Raw genomic sequence first — 8,362 nt, forward strand, 5'->3', positions numbered from 1 at the left:
AAATCTGTTCATGCCATTTTGTGGGCAGCTGCTGTCGGTGTCAGTCTGCGATTTCCCTAATTCAAAAACAGCTGTCCTTTTACATGAACTGTACAAACTGTGTGATGGAAACGATGTCTTTGTATGTATAGAGAACCAACTGAGGAAAAAAGTGGATCTTAATGGTCCAGCAACCTTATGATAACCTTATATCAGGAGTTCACAGATGAAATTGCCTTCTCACTTCAAAAATGATATCTGCATCTCCTCCGCATTAATCAGGTGGCAAATCTTTAGCAGGTTTGTTTGTGTTGGGCCTTTCATACAAACAGATGATATTCTTGAAATGTCTAATTGTCTCGGTTAGTTAATTTTATGCACACAGACAGTCTCACACACACACAGACGGCCAGCCCTCTGCAGTGGAGATGATGTGTGAATCTGTGGCATGAACCGACTGATGTTCGGCGCTGATGGGCATTGGCGCTGCCGCTCTGCTAAACCCATGAGGCGATGGGAAGAGGAGAGGGACTACAGCTGGCCTGGATCTGATTCCTGACAGCAACCTGGCTTCAGTGGGCGTAGAAACACATGGGCCCTACAGGAACACTTTGAGGATGCTCATGCTGCTGTTGTCTCCTAAACACTATGGGAAAAATGACTTTCGCTTTGTGAACACTACTACCCAGGAATTGGGTTAAATAAGACAAAATTAGATAAGTAGCAATTTTTTTAAACATGACAAAGGCCTGAGAAATTCAAATCAGAGATTCAGAGCAAAAAAGATGTGGGTTTTGCATGGAGGTTTCTAGATTCAAACTTAACCTTCTCAGTACACTTGAAGACAGATGAGCCAATCTGATTCTCTCTAATGTTAATTCAACATCTCAGAACAGCTTTATGCCAAGAACGGAAACAAGCCGATGAGGGATGAGTTCACAGTGAGGGGAATTTGGTTGTCTCAGATTTTTGTTAAACTGTACAAAGGATTAAAGGATGTGAATGTGTCATTACCATTATGTAGTATATAAATAAAGTCACTTTACGTTGCTTAGTCATTAAGTGGGAACATATGTCTGGAAGACAGTTTTGTTTTTGTGTGTGATGTGGTTCTTTTTAACAAATCAATTTAAATTTTGAATGTCCTGTCATCTGCTCCAGCATTCCAGATATTGCATTTGGGATGTCTTGGCCTACTTCCCCAACTCTTTGTACTGCCAGTATCCTCTCTGTTAAAGCATTATGCTGCTTGCCTCTCCCCAGCATGGTATTAGATAAGGCTCTGAAACAATGCAAGTCCTCTTTTCCGACTCCATCACTTTACTGCTTGCTTACAAGAGCTCATGAAATGGCAACAAGCAGCATGTGCAGGTTTTCATCTTAATCCTGCACAGATTGTGTTGTCCATTTGGGCCCAGGGGCACAAGGTATAAAACATAGACTGTCTCATAATAATGGAAAACCTTCTGGGCCTGAGAAGCGAAGCCAATGCGCCTTAACCCTCCTGTTGTCCTCGGGTCAATGTTGACCCGTTTACAAAACACTTTCTACATCAGAAGTATGAAAAAAAAAACTTTGAAAAAAAGTGAGAAATCTTAAAAAGAAAAAAAAAACAGGACAAAAAATCAACACAAACATTATTTTTTTAAACCCTGAAAAAGTGACTAAAAGAATCGGAAAAAGTGACAAAAGAATTGTTTAAAACGTTGACTGAAACATAATTTAAAAAAACATCAAACAAGTGACAAAAAATTTGAATGAAATTGACAAAAACATCTAGAAAAGGGTAGAAAAAGAACAACACAATGTTGAAATTTCAACCCAGAAAAAAACAAAGTTGCAGGTCGACGATTTTGTTTACCTCAGTAAACATTTTCATAATGAGTTCATGGTCTCAATCGGTACTTTGAAGTCTTCTTCAATACCTAATATGAATTATTTGACCATAGCTGCTTTCACTGAACACAACAGAGAACACTGACTGGTCCCTCTACGGCTGAAATAGAGTTAACCATTGAAATGATCAACTTAGCTGTGAGTGTGAGCTTAAAGCTCTAACTCAGAGGTTATAAAAAGAAAGACTGTGTGAGTGACCCGTGTGCACATCTGGATGATGAAAACATGACTAATTCATCATGTTATAAGTGCTATTATTAAGGGAGGGACTGGGTCCATACTGAGCATCTTACAGGTATGAGGTATGAAACTGCGAAAGTGACATTGCTGGAATAAACTTGGATCATGTTCGCTGGGTTCTCCTGGAGAGGTGGCGAAGTTAGAAAATGACTTGACCCTTCTCTATGTCCTTAGGGCAATGAAACAAATTGCCTTGGATTTGCAAATGCACAGTAAGTAAAAAAACAAAACAAAACACTTGGCAGTCCATGCATCCCACACAGCAAGGTCAATAGCACAAAGGCCGGTGGTCATTACAAGCTGTACTTGCTCTAGGATCCTCAGAGACCAGCGACGTGCACAAGACTGGATTTAATTCTGATGAAAGAGTCCCCCAGCTTTTTACACTATAGTTTAAACGCTTGCAGCACTCCTATGCAAAATATACAGACAATTGTTATTATTACTGATTAATTGTGCATTAATTTTGGAGGAGGCTTTCTACTTGTTGCCGTGGTAACCACTGTATCAGGGGGTAATGAGCTACGGTTCCACTTCATCAGCCTCCTTGTTGTTGCTCCGCTGTAATGGCTTTTCTTACAATACTGTTCAGAAATAAGACCATTTCCACCGTGCCTACGTTTCAAGAATGTTGCTGTGAAGAAATAGGCTATGAGACTTCAAATCTGCTCTGAACGTCTTTTATTTTGCTCGGCCTCGGGTCATTTTCTAATAGAGGGAGCTTTGTTAGCTGTAGATGAGCCCTTCCTTTTGCTTAGCAAACAGGAAGAGATAGGTTTGTTTATCCAGTCATTTCCATATAGGCCGGCATGCCTCTCATCCATCTAAGGGGCTTTGTGAAGAACAAGTAAATGACAAGGCCTTCAGGCTTGGCGAAGGGGTTCTGGCTGCTTAGAGTACCCATGTTCATTAACGTATAAAGCAGAAGATGTACAATACTGGCTCTACAGGCTCAGGATTTTTTACGGTTTATGAGGATTCTATAAATATGCATGAATTATAACAGTGATTTACAGATTATTTCCTGTCTGTGAATCAGCTTGAATTTTTACTTTTTTTTTTCAGCACCCTGCAGCCTCATTGTCTTCCTTCTCACATCTCACACATAACTGCACCCTCAAAGGTGCCTGTTTAAGAATGTGCTAAATATTGTTTGCATTCTCGCTTATCAAATTATTATGCCTTGTCTTGTTTTGTCTGTCATTGTTCTCACTTTGAAGTGATCTCCAAACATTACATCTGCATGAATTTTGTAATTAAAGATCCAGGAAAGGAGCACCGACTACCGGGTTTCATTAGCACTAATTGAGGCCCATTACATCCCAGGCTGTTTGGGTGCAGACGCATCTGCGATGCACCAGAAAACAGGGGGGGGGGTCTTTGGTAAACATAAAGTCTTGCAACAATCAAGATGCAGCTGCAAAGATTTTTCTCTGGAACACAAGTATTTTATTGATGCATGTTTCTCAAATACAACTTTATGAATCGCTTACACACGTCAAGGTGAATAAGGGGTTAGAACACTTGAAAAAGCCAACTCCATGCCACCTTTCCATCCAGACGTATTAATTCCCTGATCTGGAGCCTGTCCATCTTCACAGCTAAACTCTGCACAGACACCTCAGCGATATTTCATGTGAGTTCACACTCATCAGTATGTATTGCTAATCTTCTTATTCCATTGCCAGTCGGATTACCTGACTGCGGATATGTTGAATAAACCTTGGTGTGTTTTTCCTCTACTTCTTTCCTCAAGCTCTCTTATCTTATGACTGTGTCTGGGCAGAGGATGCAGCCGGTAATCATTTAGTTCCAGATGGTAGCACAGCAAAAATGGCAACATATCCAGGAATTCCATCTTATACCCACCATGAATACAATCTGCAGACATTCAGAGGCGCGTTCTGCTCCTTCTCTTGTCTGCTGAAGATGCTTTGTTTGCATATGTATCCAGTGCATTCCTGTAAACAGTGATAATTCATTATACAGATTTAGCAGGTTTGGGTAATCTCCTACATCATACAGTGCTGTTTTTGTTCTTTAAATTAAGCAGGCATGCATAATTTGGAATAGGATATTTCTGCTCACTTTAACCTTGTAGTGATGACATTGCAAAGCCAAGAAAATTCAGGGGAGCACTAGTTTATAGCCACGACTTTCCACTTCAGGGATTGCTCCGTTACCGAGGGAAATTCTACAGAAAAACTATGGTTAACCTTTTCTCAGATCTCTGCAGGGGAAATCCAGACAGCTAGCTAGACTACCTGTCCATAAGTTTTCTGCCGCACGACTAAAACAACTTTTGAATGTACACATTCCACCAAAACAAGTTCCTTCCCGAGGCTAGTTTGCAGAGGCGCCGTTGCTCTGTATGGCACTTGGCATCACCAAAGACAATTATGATTGGTTTAAAGAAATGCCAATAAACCAGAGCATGTTTTTCGCCCATACCGGAACGCTGTGTGGACCCTCCTGTGGAGGAAGGTCTGGCAATGCGAGAACAAAGCAAGCCGTATCTATCCTCTCAGAACCTTGAAAGTCTGTACCACATTTAGTACCAATCTGTCCAGTAGATGTTTCAGATATGTCACAGGATATGTAGAACTTTTGCCTGATAGTGGCTCTGGTGGAATAGCCAGGGAATCACTTAAGTCAATTGGATTCATCCTCTGGGAACGACAGATACCTGTTCAAAATGCCATGGCAACCCATCTGATGGTTGTTGAGATATTTAGACCAAAGCGGTGGACTGATTGAACAACATTCCATCCTTAAAGCAGCAAGCAAGGCTAAAAACACACACTATTAGATCAGTAAAGAACATGTGGTCTTTTTTACCAGCTGCAGTGAGCAGCGATCCATGGGAACTTTAACAATTCTTCCCCCCCCACTGAGTAACTAAAAGGTCAGTGCTGCTTCTCCCATCGACAGCAGTCAGACGTCCGCCTCAGCCACGCCCGCTGGGCGACCATGCTGCTGTGAAATGTTTCTTGCTGCAACCTGTTCCTAATTAAATGGACTTCAACAAGCACTCTCCTGATATTAAAAGATAAACATGTTTTTGCTGATGTATACAGTACACACAGCATAGGGGGAAATGTTTTCTTTTTTTTAGTTCTGTAGTCAGGAATTGTGAGGCATTTTTTTGCCAATATGCAAAAAAAGAAATCGTACCCATATATATATATTTTTTTTTAACCATGTGTTTCTATAGGTGTCTGGTAACACCTCCCAATTTATCCACAGCCAAATCCCTGGGGAAATGTTTGAGCAGCCAATCAAAGTTGGGGTGCCCAGAGGGCCTGGTTAAAAATAGTGAAAACATGTAAATGTGCTTTATTTCTATAGCGCTTTTCTAGTCTTAACAACTACTCAAAGCACATTTTACGTCATACAGGGACCGTTCACCATTCACACACGTTCAAACACTGTGGCCGAGGCTGCCGCACAAGGTGCCATCTGCTCATCAGATAAACACTCACACACATTCACACTCCGATGGCGCAGCACCGGGGGCAACTCGGGGTTCAGTGTCTTGCCCAAGGACACTTCGACATGGGACTACAGGGCCAGGGATTAGAACCACCAACCTTCCAATTGGCACCACAGAGCCACAGCCGTCCCTATATAATGTATGTATTTTCTTTTACCAATATTAGCTTTTGAGATGTCTAACTAGGGGTGTTTGGGGGTGCTGAATCCATTCAAGCCATTTGTTTTGAATAAAAATGACTCCTTGATCTGTCATATTTAAACTATGGATTTTGGGTAAAGAATGGATTCGAAACAATAAATTCGAGATGAACCCACTCTGAAAAAGTTTTATACAAGCCACTACAGTAATGACACCTGCTATGCATATGCTCAGTATAATTACCTCTCAGCATGTGGAGGAGGAGCAGCAGCGTTGCAAGAAAATATAACTAACTTACTTTGTGGCATGGAAAGTAAATCCATTTTGCTATTTAAATTTCAGATGACTATAAATTTATATATAGGCCCTTACACCATTTTTATCACTTAGTTACTGCCTAAAATGAATGTTTCTTTACTTTAATTGTGTTGTAAATTGTGTCGTTTTATAGTGGGATCACTATATAATTCAAAGTGAGTTATTGTTTATAGTTACACGTAAATCTATTAATGTGGCTGTATGGACCTGCTCTAAATGATATGTTTGTGTAGTCAAAAAGGAGAAATTGTTTTGTCTTTTGGGACAGTATGGAAGAGGATACCACAAACTGCCATACTACACTGTCTGTGTTCAATTCTACTGCCAGTGTCAGCCCCCGGTCAGCATGTGTTTTTATTTAATCACCATCTTTCAGAAGGTTATGCAGCCTTGATTTGTAGCACCTTTAAAACGGCACAAATTCAATATATAGTGGACAAACAATCCATGTACTAAGGCTGATGTATGTTGTGACTTATGCATAGTCAACATCATTTTTTAGAGACTCATTTATTCCAGTGAGATTTCCTCCATAGTCAAGTTCCTGAAAGTACAGATGCTGTAGACCCCCTTTTGGTGCACACAAGATCAAATTTGAATGTGCTTTAGCTCCAATATACAGCAAACGGTAAAGAAAAGTATGTCAGCAACTCTGCTGAGTTGGGTGTCATTGTGTTTTTTCAACACTCCTGAAAAGAAAATACTTCAGTAATTTCAGGGCAGAGACAGTTGGCGAAGCAGGAAGTAAGAGGAGAAGCAGATACTTTCCTCTTTTTGACGGCAGTTAAATTTGAAAGTACTCAAACTCTACTCCTTTACTCTACTCCACCGTCCTTTAAATTGACAGCCCATTCATTGTCATTGGCATCAGGATTGGTGCTCTTTGCTACAAACTGAGTTACTTCACATTTTGCTTTGCCCTCTTTCACAGGGGAGCCTGTCTAATATTTGCTTTTCCCCTTTGTCTTGCTGCTTGTGTATGCTATTCTGTTGTGTTGTCTGATACTTGTGTATGTGCTACACATGTCATTTATGTAATGTTCGTTGTCGCATGTAATGCTTGTTACGATTGTATGTACAGTAAGTAGTAGATGTGTTGGAAATGTTGGCTGTGTGCTGCTGTCGGCTTAGATTTGGCATTTCTTATATAAATGTGCTGTATTTATATAGTGCTTTTCCAGTCTTAACAACTGCTCAAAGCGCTATTTTACATCATACAGGAAACATTCACCCTTCACACACATTCATTCACTATGGCCGAGGCCGCCGTACAAGGTGCCACCTGCTCATCAGATAAACACTCACACACATTCACACTCCGATGCGCAGCACCAGGGGCAACTCAGGGTTCAGTGTCTTGCCCAAGGACACTTCGACATGGGACTACAGGGCAAGGGATCGAACCACCAACCTTCCGATTGGCAGGCAACCGCTCTACCACTGTGCCACAGCCGCCCACCCTTATATAGGCCCTACTCTCTCGCAAGAGGCCAGGATGCCATCGGAAATGAGAATTTATTCTTAATGACTAGCTTGGTTAAATAAAAATAAAATAGAAAACAAAGCATGATAGAACAGAACTAGTTCCAACAATGTGTTTTTCAACATTGTCGGATACTAAGGACACTAAAGAGCTGTCTAGGCACAGATTTATGTAAAATATAGTTTCTCTAGATGGACATACAGGACTTCAGTAGGAGTTTGGTCCCTTTCTGCAACAGTTGCAGCCTTGATCAGTCTCAATGACATTGCTGTGACCATAATAATGTCTCCATGGAGACTTAGCGTGCTGTCCATATCATTATCTTGCTATAGGCCTATATCTTTATGTCGCCATGTGCGGCAATACATCTAAATCCATGCAGTTACGCTCGCTAACAGTTAATACATACCCCGTATTTATAAGTCATTTTAACTCCCACCTGATCGTAGTCATCAAGACCCCGAACAGCTGACAGTCTGACAGGTGATGAAGAGCTGGCACAAATCTCTGGCTGTAACAGACATAAACTGTAATCAAAGTGTTTGCAAAGCAAAATAATCCACCAGCTGTTTAGAGAACATCAAAACAATTTCCTTCATAAAAGGCAGCTTTGTTAAGTATGTTATGCCGTCCTTCACAATGGTCTGTTTGAATAGTTTTGCTTGCCAAATTTGGGCCACTGTTTATTTTGTATTAATATTTGAGACAGTGTTGAGGTTTAAAGGGTGAGGTTGAAGTTCAAGCCCTGATCTTCTGCACTACTAAGCCCCCCCCCTCAGCGTTCCCCTTCTGCGTGGGTCTCAGTCTCAGGT

General features: G+C 41.0%; 1 long non-coding RNA gene across 1 annotated transcript in view; it reads left to right on the plus strand.

Moving 5' to 3' along the window:
• LOC116694634 (uncharacterized) overlaps positions 1-7,712 on the plus strand; it is a 9,568-nt gene extending 1,856 nt beyond the window's left edge. The window contains exons 2-3 of the long non-coding RNA XR_004333235.1: positions 1,817-1,822; positions 7,702-7,712. This is a non-coding gene — a long non-coding RNA (uncharacterized LOC116694634). The remainder of the gene's footprint in view (positions 1-1,816; positions 1,823-7,701) is intronic.
• Positions 7,713-8,362: the final 650 nt, after the last annotated feature.

This window comes from Etheostoma spectabile, chromosome 8 (assembly GCF_008692095.1).
Source record: "Etheostoma spectabile isolate EspeVRDwgs_2016 chromosome 8, UIUC_Espe_1.0, whole genome shotgun sequence".
Lineage (NCBI taxonomy): Eukaryota > Metazoa > Chordata > Actinopteri > Perciformes > Percidae > Etheostoma > Etheostoma spectabile.